This window comes from Borostomias antarcticus (assembly GCF_949987555.1).
Source record: "Borostomias antarcticus genome assembly, chromosome: 7".
In the NCBI taxonomy this organism is placed as follows: Eukaryota; Metazoa; Chordata; class Actinopteri; order Stomiiformes; family Stomiidae; genus Borostomias; species Borostomias antarcticus.
Genome location: NC_140240.1, coordinates 26,251,942 through 26,265,856, shown reverse-complemented (window position 1 = coordinate 26,265,856; position 13,915 = coordinate 26,251,942).

Sequence of the window (13,915 nt, the reverse complement as noted above, 5' to 3'; positions counted from 1 at the left end):
CAGTCTCCGTAGCCTAGCCTACTGTGCTGCACAAAATCAATGAAGCGGGACTGAAACTCAATGTTGATTGGTCCTGAGGGGCTACAGCCAGATGAGTCTCATGTAAACTGCGATCCCACCTCTCACTGATCCTGCAACCCTGTCCTTATGGGTTTTAGAGCATGGTAGCCTATAGCAAGTTTGTGCACAACTATGCTACAAGTTGTAGAGCCTATGAGACATGGATGTATTAATAGAACTATGAGAACTCTATTGTACGGTGGCCCTGAAGTGTCACAACACAACACATCAAAAAAAGTGACAACGCATCAAAAAAAGTGGCAAAGCATCAAAAAGTGACAATGCATCAAAAAAAGTGACAACGTATTAATAAATGTGACAACACATCAAAAAGGTGACAACGCAACACAAATCGGCCACAACACAACACAAACCGGCCACAACACAACACAAACCGGCCACAACACAACACAAACAGGCCATAACACAAACCAGCCACAACACAACACAAATCAGCCACAACACACAAACCGGCCACAACACAACACAAACCGGCCACAACACAACACAAACAGGCCACAACACAAACCAGCCACAACACAACACAAACCGGCCACAACACAACACAAACGGGCCACAACACAACGGAAGTGAGCCACAACACAACAGAAGTGAGACACAACTGGGGGGGAGGAGTCTCGCCATCACGCCACTATCCACGCCACGAACCCCACAACTCGGCCTCAGAGTGGGCTAGAGACACACGGTCTTCTTCGGTGGGTGCAGGAGGGTGGCCCAGAGAGAGCTACACTGTTCCTGACTGGCTCTGACCCGAGGGGGTGGAGTCTCGCCATCACGCCACTATCCACGCCACGAACCCCACAACTCGGCCTCAGAGTGGGCTAGAGACACATGGCCTTCACTAGTGGGTGTGGAGGGTAGCCCAGAGAGGGCTACACTGTCCGCGACTGACTCTAACCTGAGGGGTTGGAGTCTCGCCATCACGCCACTATCCACGCCACAACCCCACAACTCGGCCCCTGAGTGGGCTAGAGACACATGGTCTTCCCCGGTGGGTGTGGAAGAACAGTTAATTTCAATGGAACAATGTAGCACAAGCAGTTTTTTGACCAAGCCAAAACGCTGATTGTAGATGGCCCTGCTCTAGCACTGTTCGACTTTTATAAGCCTACCACATTCTCTATAAATGCTTCGGACTACGGGCTAAAGGCCGTAGGAAGAATAGCTATGACTGAGGTAACAACTAATGGAGATCCTTTATAAACTAAACTAGACAATACTGGTAAAGGGCACGCTGTTGATCGTGCTTTTCACAGTCTTTCGGATGCTAAAAGGAAATATTCAATTGTCGAGAACGAAGCGTTGACCTGTGTCTGGTCTGCTGAGAAATTACATACATGGCTCTGGGGAAGGAAATTCCTGTTACGCACTGATTGTCCAGCGCTTATGATGCTGCTGACTAACAAAGGTAATAACCATGCTGGCCTACGGATAGCCAGACGGTCTGCTCACCTGATTGAGTTTGACTATGATGTGGAATATTGGACCTCTGAACTATGTCTCTGTCTCTCTAGACTTCCATTTCCTGAGACAGACACTACACGTACAGAGAATGTGGTATCTGTTGCAACTAGTCTCGCATAGCCAGACCTATCTCCACACTTCGTTTACGCTGTGCCAACACTGGAGACAGATCTGGCTGGACGTATTACCATTCTGCAATAGGGGTGGGAAAAACGCAGTATTTCTTTAAACCAATCACAGTCGTCTTGGGCGGAGCCAGCCCCGGACGCAGCGACGGTGCTCTTGCAAAATAGTCTGGATCGAATCTGATTGGTGCCAAAAGAATCTCTCGGCCCGAATCAGATTAATTTGCGTCGCCAGTTTCGCCACTGATTGGGCAGTGTGACAACGAATGACAAGGTTTATTGCCAAAACCTACATCCGTTGAGTCAGTCTAGTTGCAACCATTCTATCTGGTCAGAGTGCTGTTTCCAAGAATGACTTCTAGTCTGTGTGCCGTGTCTGCCCGGTGCTCGCAGCTCTGTGCACAGATACGGAAAGGCTGGTCCTCACAAAAGAAAGCACTTGATCCTGACTTACAAGGATTCGTCAGAAGCTTGCAGTCATGGGTGATTATATTGTCAGAGGTAGGCCTACTCATCGTTTGCTTCTGCCAAAGTCACTGCAGAAGAGACTCATTGATGTTGCTCATGAAAACCACCAAGGCTTTGTCCGCACAAAACGGCGACTGACACACCAGCCCGACATCATAGAACTACTGTAGCGCAACTTCTGTGTTGCCTCGCAACGCCTGTTTCAGGGCCGACAAGTTTCACTTGCAAGAGCTGTATTGGTGGCTCGAAATGTAGGCCTACTCTCAGACAGACATTGATTAAGAGCTGTACAACCTGCAGACAGAATGATAACTCGACCGTTGCGAATAATGCCCCACTCCAACCCGTGCTCTGACTAGGCTACACACGACAGGCCTTCAAAATAAACATCCCACAAGTTGACAGTAATATCTCCCATTGGCGATGTTTCAAAGGACTTTTAATTTGAACATTGTGCAGCCACATTTTTTTTACACAGCTGAATACAAGTTAATTTTAATTGGATCTGGACATGATCAGACCATCAGAAATTTGGGGCCTGGCCCAGGCTGACCAACTCCTGTTAGAGAAAATGAAAAACCCTGCATAAAATGTCTTAACAAAAATGTAATAAGACATGCACACTACACCACAAACATTTAATAAGACAAGCACACACTACACCACAAAAATGTCTTCTCTTCCCAGAAGGTCAAGCTAAAGAGTCGCTGTGCTAAAGTTTACCAGCCAGAAAAAGCCAATGTTTGCTCCAAAACATCATCCATATAGGATAAGGAAAGAAAACCAACCACAACTACAAAGGGGGTAAGGAGTACAACTGATGATATATAACTTAATTCAACTTTAAAAAGGTGAATACAAATATTACTTAAACAACACACCAACTAGCATTTTAAAGGTGTCCTATTATACTAATTTTCAACAATTTAATATAAGTATTTGGGGTCCCCAAAACATGTCTTTGAGTATTTTTGCTGAAAATACCACTATACCAAATACCACAGAATAAGCGTTCTAGGATGCATCTATACCCCTCTGTTGACCACGAGATTAGATTGAGTGGATTTAGTGCTTTTTCACATGCAAATGAGCTCAGCTAAGAGCAAGTCGGCAGGGTAGAGAACGAGGGCTGTTGACGGTGCTATGCTACCTCAAATTTAGCTGGCTAGACTGGACTATCCACACTCGATGCCACTGACAAATTTCATTGTCCTCTCTCCCGGACTAAACATGATAGCATTAGTGCCCATGTTATTAACTCCACGGTTGCATGCTGTTACCTCTAGCTACATTTGCTCGATAGACACCACCAGGCTATATGACACCATTCGACTAGGCTCAAACAATAAAAGCTAGATTCTGTAGGCCGAAGGGAATCCAATGATGTCCACTTCTTAACATTTGATCATTTTTAATGACCGCTCGATGAACTAGAATTCCACCAATTTAATTCCACTAACGTTACTCGGGGGCATTTGTACATGTTAGCTGGCTAGCGTTAGTACTATATGCAAACAAACACACAGCATAACTACTAAGAGTTTCTGCATAATTTCCACGGACAGTTGGTATTGCTTGATCATTCAGAAAGAGTTTATCTGAAAATGCTGCATTGTACTGACCCTGGTGGGAAAAGCAATCGGGCAAAAAATGGCTAGCACACACTGCCAGTGTTTTGCCAATTTTAGCAGGAACATTGCCATCAAAAATACAATTTATCCACTCGGCTCCGCTGTCCTTTGTGCTTGGGAGACGATCTGTGCTTAGTACATCCAAGAACAGAGCATTTTCGGTGCGAAGACATTATGCTAGCTAGCGGGGTCCCTGACTGTGACGTAAAGTGACACAGGAGATTTGAATGGCTTGGCTCCGCTGTCCTTTGAGCTTGGGAGATGATCTGTGCTGCTTAATACATCCAAGAACAGAGCATTTTCGGTGCGAAGACATTATGCTAGCTAGCGGGGTCCCCGACTGTGACGTAAAGTGACACGGGAGATTTGAATGGCTTGCAGGGACTGACTTTTTTTCTAATGTTTTCATTTCGGCTGACCACAATAAAATGACTGGGTTGTTTCACTTCATACTTTGTGTGTTAGTAGGCCCATCAGAGACTCAAATGTACATGCAAAAATAATGAAAAAGTTAGTTTTGCAAACGTGGACCCCTTTAAACTTTTATCTTACAGCCAGTCAGTGTCCTCAAGACAAAGGGTTACCTTGACTTGATCCTGGACTTACTCCTGGAGATGTATGGCCATGCACGGACAAGTAGGATGCGTTCACTCATCAAGCCGAGAGCTCACGTGAAGAGAGGCAATAGCTAGCTTTTGAAACTTAGCTAGTTATCTAGCAGTCCCATACAGTCATGGCCAAAAATATTGGCACCCTTTGCACTTCTGTCAAATAATGCACCACTTATCCCAGAAAATTGTTGCAATTACAAATGCTTTGGTATTCACTTGTTTATTTCTTTTGTTTTCATTGGAACAACACAAAAAAGCAGAGAAAAAAAGCAAAATCTGAGATCATTCTATACATAATTCCAAGAAAAAAGAAAAAATGGTCCGGACAAAATTATTGGCACCCTCACCTTAATATTTGGTAGCACACCCTTTGGAAAAAATAACTGAAATCAATCGCTACCAATAACCATCATTGAGCTTCTTCCACCTCTCTACTGGAATTTTGGACCACTTTGCTTTTGCCAACTGCTCCAGGTCTATCAGTTTTGAAGGGTGCCTTCTCCCAACTGCTGTTTTGAGATCTCTCCACAGGTGCTCTATGGGATTTAGATCTGGACTCATTGCTGGCCACTTCAGAACTCTCCAGCGCTTTGTCTTAAACCATTTCTGGGTGCTTTTTGATGTATGCTTTGGGTCATTGTCCTGCTGGAAGACACATGACCTCCGACGGAGACCCAGCTTTCTGACACTAGGCCCTGCACTGTACATTGCGCTGCAAAATTCTTTGGTAGTCTTCAGATTTCATGATGCCATGCACACAGTCAAGGCATCCAGTGCCAGAAGCAGCAAATTTCGTTTTCTGTACACAGTACAATGATGTGCTTTACCAAAAAGCTCTCATCTGTCCACAGGACGTTCTCCCAGAAGGATTTTGGCTTCCTCAGATAAGTTTTGGCAAACACCAGTCTGACTTTTTTATGTCTCTGTGTCCGCAGTGGGGTCCTCCTGGGTCTCCTACCATAGCGACCCATTTCGTTCAGATGACGACGGATAGTGCGATCTGACACTGTTGTGTCACCCTGTGTCTGCAGCTCAGCTTGAATTTGTTTTGAAGTTGATTGAGGTTCTTTATCCACCATGCAAACAATCCTTCGTTGCAATCTTTCATAAATTTTTCTCTTCCGTCCACGTCCAGGGAGGTTAGCTACAGTGCCATGGGCTGTACACTTTTCGATGATATTGCGCACAGTGGACACAGGAACATTAAGATCTCTGGAGATGGACTTGTAGCCTTGCGATTGTCCATGCTTTTCCACAATTTTGGTTCTCAAATCCTCAGACAATTCTTTGATCTTCTTTCTTTTCTCCATGCTCAGTGTGGTACACACATACACACAACACAAAGGTTAAGTTAAATTTTCTCCATTTTAACTGGCTGCAAGTGTGATTTCTATATTGCCAGCACCTGTTACTTGCCATAGGTGAGTTTAATTACAAATGAAAGGAGCACCACATGCTTGAAATACTAATTTTGAAAATGTGCCAGTAATTTTTTGTAATAAAAAAAAAAAAAGTATAGAATGATATCAGATTTGGTATCAGACTGTTTTTCTCTGCTTTTTTGTGTTGTTCCAATTCAAACAAAAAAAATACACGTGAATACCAAAGCATTTGTAATTGCATAAATTTTCTGGGAGAAGTGGTGCATTATTTGACAGAAGTGCAAGGGGGTGGCAATATTTTTGGCCATGACTATAGTTTCGTCAAAAAGCAGTTCTCCCTTTTATCTCAACTTCTTTTATTCTGCTGCTCTAAGGGCAATATTAATATTCCAGGTCTCCGTGCTCCATATCGTGCTGTAGCTATAGCTAATGTGGACTGTGATACTGATGACAGATGGACATATAAGCGGCAGGACTATTAAGTATAACAAGATTTGATTGGATAACTATGTTCATTGATTGGATAACTATGTTCATAGATCAATGGGAAAACCAATGTATGCTAGAACCGTTTTCGCTTTTATCCTCCCCCTTTTCAGGCATCTTAACAAATCAGTTTAGTTCACATCTCGACTAGTTCAGAGTTTAGTGAGTGTAGCGTCATCTGATTGGCTAATAATTTATATCCGTAAACCAGTAAACCAGATCCAAAGCCGTGGCATAACCTGATCTTTTTATACTGTAGACACGACAGGGTTTATTTTCACAAGGGGGCGACAGAGCACCGACAAAATTGAGAGGAGAATAGAAGAGGACGGTCTCAATAATCAAACCTATGCCACTGAACCTGCAAGTCGGACAGCCAAATGCTAGTGGCAGTACTGGACGCTATAGACCTACACAGCTTACATTGTTTAACACTCTTAAGATATAATGTAGCGACAAAAAAGGATATAATAGGGCCAGATAACACCGTACCAGAGATCATTTATCAGTCACAGAGCCAGAAGGGTGGGGTGGCTTTTCTGAAGCATAGTATCTGAGTACCCACGGCATAATGCATAGTATTTTATCATGAAGGGGAAATAACAGTGAGATTTAAGACCAGCCGTGGTAAACACGGTCACAGGATGTGATGCAAGAGGCTGAACGACTCAAGAGACTGACACGACAGTTGCATTATCAGTGGGCGTGGCCAGGTACTGCAAAAGGAGGGTGGGGTAGCCTATTATCAAGCGTCTTCTGCTCTAGTCCCCGCCTAGACTTCTGCAACTCCCTCCTTGATGGGGCCCCGGCGTCAGCCGTTAAACCTCTGGAGCTTGTCCAGAAAGCTGCTGCTCGCCTGGTCTTCAACCACCCCAAGTTCTCCCACACAACTTCCCTTCTCCTTTTTCTAAACTGACTCCCTGTAGCAGCTCACATCCAGTTTAAAACTCTGGTACTAGCCTACAGGGCAATGAAACGAAGAGATCCTTCCTACCTCCAGGCCATGGTCAAACCCTACACCCCCTCCCAACCACTTTGCTTGCTACCTCGGGGCGAGTGGTTGCCCCTTCGGCCGACTGACATGGTCACGGCTCTTTTCTGTCTTGGTCCCACAGTGGTGGAATGAACTACACACTGACATCAGGACAGTCGCTGCCCATCTTTTGCTGCAGACTCAAAACTCACCTCTTCAAGAAGTACTACCAGGACTCTCCCTCTTAAGATCCAGTTCAAGGTCCTGGTGTTCACCTACCTCATCCACCTATATTCGTACAGCCGGTCCCTGAGGGCGTCCGACCAGGGGGTCCAGGTGGTGCCTCGGACCAAGTTAAAGACTAAGGCTGACCAAGCTTTTGGGGCGGTGGCCCCCAGGCTCTGGAATGCACTCCCCCATGACTTGAGAGCCTCAACGTCTGAGAACTCTGTAGAAACAGTTGAAGATTCACCTTTTCAGGCAGGCATTTGGCCATCTGTAGTTCAACTACAGATTTTTTCTCTGTTGTTGTGGTTTTTATGTTGTAGTATGAGTAACCTGTATTTTATGTGTATTTGTATTTTATATCTGTATTTTGTATGTGTGATTTGTATTTTTATCTCCACCATGAAGTACTCTGTGCACTCGTCCTGTGAAGAGAGCTACAGAAATAAACTTTTACTTACTTTACTATCCAGGAGATCCCAGACGCCTTAGAGACCCAGAAGGCTCCCACCTCATTCTACAGGCGTTACACAAGGGCGTCCCGTCCATATATTTATCTATTTAAATCGACTGTAAAATATATCTTTGTATTCTTATAGTTTTAACATCCTTAGAGATTTAACCCATCTGTAAATTAATCCATGCATATCATTCAGCTCATCCCATTTGTATATTTTGTATTTGTCTTTATATATTTTGCATTTTACTGCATTTTTTACTTACTTTTTTACTGTACTTATTAAGCACACATTGGAGCTAGCAATTACATTTCACTGGAAATGAATACCTGTATGATAATGTATGTAGTATGTGACAAATATGTACATATCTTGTTCCCTTGTGGGTCACAAGAGGGCTTTATCAGTGCCTTGACAGTAAGGTTCTGTCTGTTGTTGACACAATCATATTTTAAATCCCCTGATTCAAATCCCCTGATCTCCTGAAAGGACAACGTATATTTGACAATGACGGTGCCCTATACATAAAATTACATGTTTGAATGTATGCAGCCTCTCCACTCTCTCTCTCTCTTTATTTCTCCTTTCTTCTTGATCGCCTCCTTTACAGCTGTGTTTGCTGCTCATTAAAGTGTTAAGGGTGTTTACACAGCAGTTTCCCAAAATACACCCCCCTTTAAAAATCCTCCCACTGAATGCACTCCACCTGTCCCAGGGTGACAGCTCAGCAGTTCTGTGGTGCTATGGCGCCCTCCGCTGGAGAGGAGAGGTACTCACTGGGGAGGCTGGTGGCTCGGTCGCTCTCCTCGTCAGAGCTGCTGGTCCTCAGGGAGCTCAGGGACGACCTTGACCTGACCCTTGACTTACTCCTGGAGAGCTCCCCACTGGGACAACATAGACACACACACAGTTCCACTGTAATCCGTGAGCTGTTTTCAAATTCAAACTGCAATTTTATTGATTTTGATTATACATTTTTATTAATAAACAACCAGAGACACTAAATAATGTATTTATTCGGACCCCTACATACTGTATAGAGCAGCATCACCATCTGTACTTACTGACGATGAGCCGGGGCTGTTCCCTGGGGGTCTTCAAGGGTGCCATAAGGGGGGGGGCTTAGGATGATTCTAGGGGCCCTGCCATATTAGGGGCCCCCATAAACTATTCTTATTATTTTTTATTGTACTAAGTCCTAGGTTTTGGGGGCCTAATATTATATTCTTTCATAGGGCCCAAAATTTCCTGTGGCGCCCCTGGGGGTCTTGGTTCTCCACTGGGACTCAGAGGAGGGAAACTCATGGGGGCCGAATGGGCTCCTGTAAGGGAGGTAAATGGTAAATGGGTGTGCACTTATAATATCCAAAGCACTTTACAATGGCCACCCATTCACACACACATATACCATTGGCGGCAGCTGCCATGCAAGGTGTTAGGCTGCTCATTGGGAGCAATTTGGGCTTCAGTGTGTTGCCCAAGGACACAAGAATACAAGTCAATGGATTTCATAAAATGATCAATAAAACCCTACAGGATTTATACTTTGCGGCGAATTTGATGTCAGAACACCAACGGACACCAATTACCCCCTCGGTGAGCTTCTTGTCTTTGAAATCGAGAGTTTAACATGTTTTTGAAAGATTTTTCAAGGTGTCCCCCCACATCCATTCTATGACCAAAACGGTGGTAGAGCAATTATCAGACTTTCTCAAAAGTGCTAGTTTTGTCAACGTTTTGTCAACAATCTGAACCATTGTATATGATCATAAGTAACCTTAAAACAGGGCTAAACATGCATTTTCCCTTTAATACTCCTTTAATCGTATTAAAATTAATTCTGGTCTTTCTGCGCAAACTCGTTTCCTTGCCCTTCTGGCGCGATTACGTAGGCTACATAGCGCGCGAGAAGATGGATCTGTGCCTTGTTCTATGCAACTTATATCAAAAATGTTGATTATTTTTTATGAATAATGTGTGCATACGACCTTGATGCATTACACTTTTGTAGTTATATTTTCTACAATAGCCTAAATGGAAAGAAAATAATGTGTTGTTGCTCTGAGTGTTTACCTCGGGGGATGTAGGCCTAAGCTAGTGATGCCCCCGAGATGAGTGGTAAATGCGGGTCTACCGTTAGCAGGTCCCGTCACAATCCCTTCTCCTCCTCAACAGACGAAGGGTAACGGAAAGGTCTGTAGACACCGGCAAAAGGGCTCCATTCAGCGTGACCTGCTTGGCCCTGAGGTGGTTGCGGTACAGGATTCATCTGATCATGGGCAAGAGCAGCTTACCTAACGCAGTAGAGAGCTGTTGTTGATCAACAGGGCCAGCAGATCTAAGATGATAATATGGACGGTCCTCTAATGATTCAGGAGTAGGATTAGGGGGAGTTAGTGAAGGCGGTGAGACCTTGGCTGAGGTGTCATCAGGGGTCACAGAGACAGTCAATGGAGGGGAAGCCCCAGCAGAAAGGGATGTCTTAGGAAAATAAATTTAGACTGCCCAATTTAGACTGCCCTCTATCATCAATAAAAGAGGCCCCTGCGGGAGCATTGTCATGAGAAAAATAACCTGGAGGGGGCGATGTATGAGCAATCCAATAGGTTGGGGGGAAGGGGGCTCTAAAGGGAGTACCAGCTAAAGGCAAGGGAGTTGGCACCTGAGACATAGCAGGCGCAGAGGTGACAGATGAATAACCAGCAGGAGATGTGAATTGTGACGCCGGAGGAGCAGGGGGTGTGGCCTGGAACATGGGGGTTGGGTGTATGGCAGCAGCTGGTTGTACCTGAGGTGTTGGAGCAGGAGGGTGGGCCAGAGCAGGGGTTGGATGAGGGGCGGCAGCCTGCTGAATAGGGCCCGGAGCGGGGGCTGGCTGAGCATGGGGGCCTTGAACTGGGGCTGCAGCGTTCGGATCAGGATACAGCCTACATGTTTCTAGCAGATCATCATTATCTGATGGAGGAATTAATTTTTTAACAAAAACAGCTTTAGCAGTGCCAGAGTTCTTTCTAGCTACCTTTTTGTTGCAGGCAGTTTCAGCTCTATCAAGAGAATTATTTGCAGTCAGCAAAATGAGTCCAATTTATGGCATTCTTTGGTTTCTTCCCTAACTTAGTTAACTCAAACTTCTCAAGCTTCTCTGCAGCCTTCGCAAAGCCCTATGGATGTATTATTTTTTTGAAAATGTTTATTTTAATCCACATATAACATATTATACCTTTAAGTGCCTCTTGTAAACACTATACAAACATTCTCAGCTCGAATTAGCATAATAATCTGGTTTAGAATTATAGCATAAACATTCTGTTTAACTGCTTTAACTGTCAATAAGCTTACTTTCTTCACGAACGCATACGTCTGGCCTCTTATTCATTCAGCAACTGACTTACCAAAGAGATTTTCTCCAACAAATTCCAAGGCCTTAGGACCCCTTAGGCAGCCATACCTATGCCTGAACTAAATTGCAGACATTATATAGGAAATTCAATACAGTGTCTGTCTAAAAGAAGAGAAAACTATACGATCACACAAGATTGGCCCTTCAGATATGACAATGATGGGTAATGGGCTGGAGCTGCGTTGTCTGTGAGAGGATTGTGAGCCAACTGCCTCAGGTAAAATAAAGACGGCAGCCTGTGAACCTGGAGCTTGTTGTCTGCGTGGTCACTAACAACTGACGAATTTGAGGGGTTACACTGGCCTTTCAAGAAGTCCCAGACTAGACTTATATGTCCCAATTCATGCTCTTTATATTTTTTAGAATATAATGTATGAATTGGATTTATCAAGAGGTCTCACTTTGACTCTTAAATAGATTAGGCTAGCAGATTATCTTTAGCAGGCATAGCTTCCTTTTTGGTGATATTGGATTGAGGTAAAACGATTATGACAAGGCAAGGCAAGTTTATTTGTATAGCACCTTTAAGCAACAAGGCCATTCAAAGTGCTCTACATGAGACATTAAAAGCATCAAGACAAAGTGCAACACACAAAGGTCATATAAAATGAAATGAAAAAAGAAAAAAAGAATAAAATACAGGAATAAAAGTTACAATGCAGTGTATGAATAAATAATTATTTGATTTAATAAAAAGCAGCAGCAAAAAGAAAAGTCTTCAATATTGATTTAAAAGAACTAAGAGTTGCAGCAGACTTGCAGTTTTCTGGTTTGTTACACTTAAAATGTAATAAAACGTCATTTATTTGACTTTGCGGCATTGATTAATTCATTTCCAGCACTGCGCCCAGGGACAGCTCCACCTAACTATGTAGCCTATCTTAACAGCTCTACTTTAAGGCTCACATTAAAGCAATACATAGCGTTTTCTCTGGTTTTCTTTGAACTGCGCCCCCACAGGCTCTGCGAGTAAGTGCACTGTCGTAAAGTTATCAGATTGTCTTTTTCTTTTTCTGGCTTCCTCCGTGATGTTTCGCTTTGGTTTTCTCACCTGCACCATGATATCATTGAGCTAAAAAACGCATGATATCCATAGACGCCGGAATAGTTAGCTACTACTGTGTTGTTTAAGCACAACGTTGCACATGCGCACTTCGACTGAATGCTGCGTCCTGGGGGCGCAAGTTTTAAAAGGTAATAAATGTCAATGTATTATCTTTCTGAGTAGACTGTTTGGACGATTCAGCTTACTTTTAATAAAACGAATTGGAGAATTAGCACCAGACATATTTGTAAAGGTCCAAATATCTCGATGTATTGCTTTAAGGGGTAGTCTTGGAAACACTGGGAATACAGCTCCTTCGCTAAGGTGGGCTATACCTTAGAAACCTTCGTAGAGCGCTAAGGTAGCTTACTTCGAAACTCGAAAACGCGGCCCAGGTTCCTAGGCCTAGTAGGCAGACCACAAATAAATGTTAAAAACAACACACTACCTCTTTAAATATTATTTGTGACCTTTAACCTGAAACCAAGGGTTACGGTGAGCTGCTGCATTCGTCTAAGAAAATGTATTTGTAGGCCTAATCTTCATACTCCACACTGAGGGATGGGTGGAACCAAGCTGAATTTCACGATTAGGCCTATCTTACTTTAACCACTCAGATCTAAAATGTCTTCTAATTGTGTCTGGTCTAATAGGCGGCCTAATTTATTAATGGGGGTGCAGGCATCAAAACACAACTACGTAACACAGACTAGAATAAACATTTTGTAGGAAAATATAGGCTACAGAAATCTACATTTGCACATACATAAATGTATAACATTAATGAGATTGTACATAGTCTATCCAAAGACCTGCTTAAACTTGACGACCACGGCCACCTATCTTGCGCCTGTAGTCTAATTTCTGTTATGTTGGACTCATTACACAAGGTTATTATCCAAATATCTATTAGGGATTGTCATATAGGCCTACAGCTGAATTGCGATGTGTCTCACTAGAAAGAAATGGCAAACATTTGGAAAACAAATGTTGTTGTTGTTGTTGTATTACATGCCTAACTAAAATATATATTTTAATTGATTTGTTGAATTGTAAGCCTAATAAACGGGCAATATATTGTGTGAAAGGTTTTGATAGAAACTGTAATGGAATATTCTGCAATTAGTTTGAGGTCAAATGTTGCCGAAGTTATTGAAGCAGAATGAAATGTAGGCTATTTTATCACAAGGAAGTAGGCCTGTTAATATTTAAATCATATACAATTGATTTGGCATGTTTATATTTGTAAAATATTGGCAAAGATATTGATCTAAGCATAATTAAATGTATTGTAATTGATTGATTTATTTTCAATAATTAAATTTAAAAAGTCGTGAAAGTAATAAACAGATATTAATTATATACGTCTTACTGTCATACATGTATATCATTTTGTTTTTAAGAATGGGAGGGGAAACAAACACATAGGCTACAGTATGTTAAGAAGCACTTAACTCCAAAATAGCCTAAAATAATAATTTCAGAAAAAATATCATTTTTTATGGAAAAGCAATACTTTTACTCTGCAGCCTTCGCAAAGCCCTATGGATGTATTTTTTTTTTTTA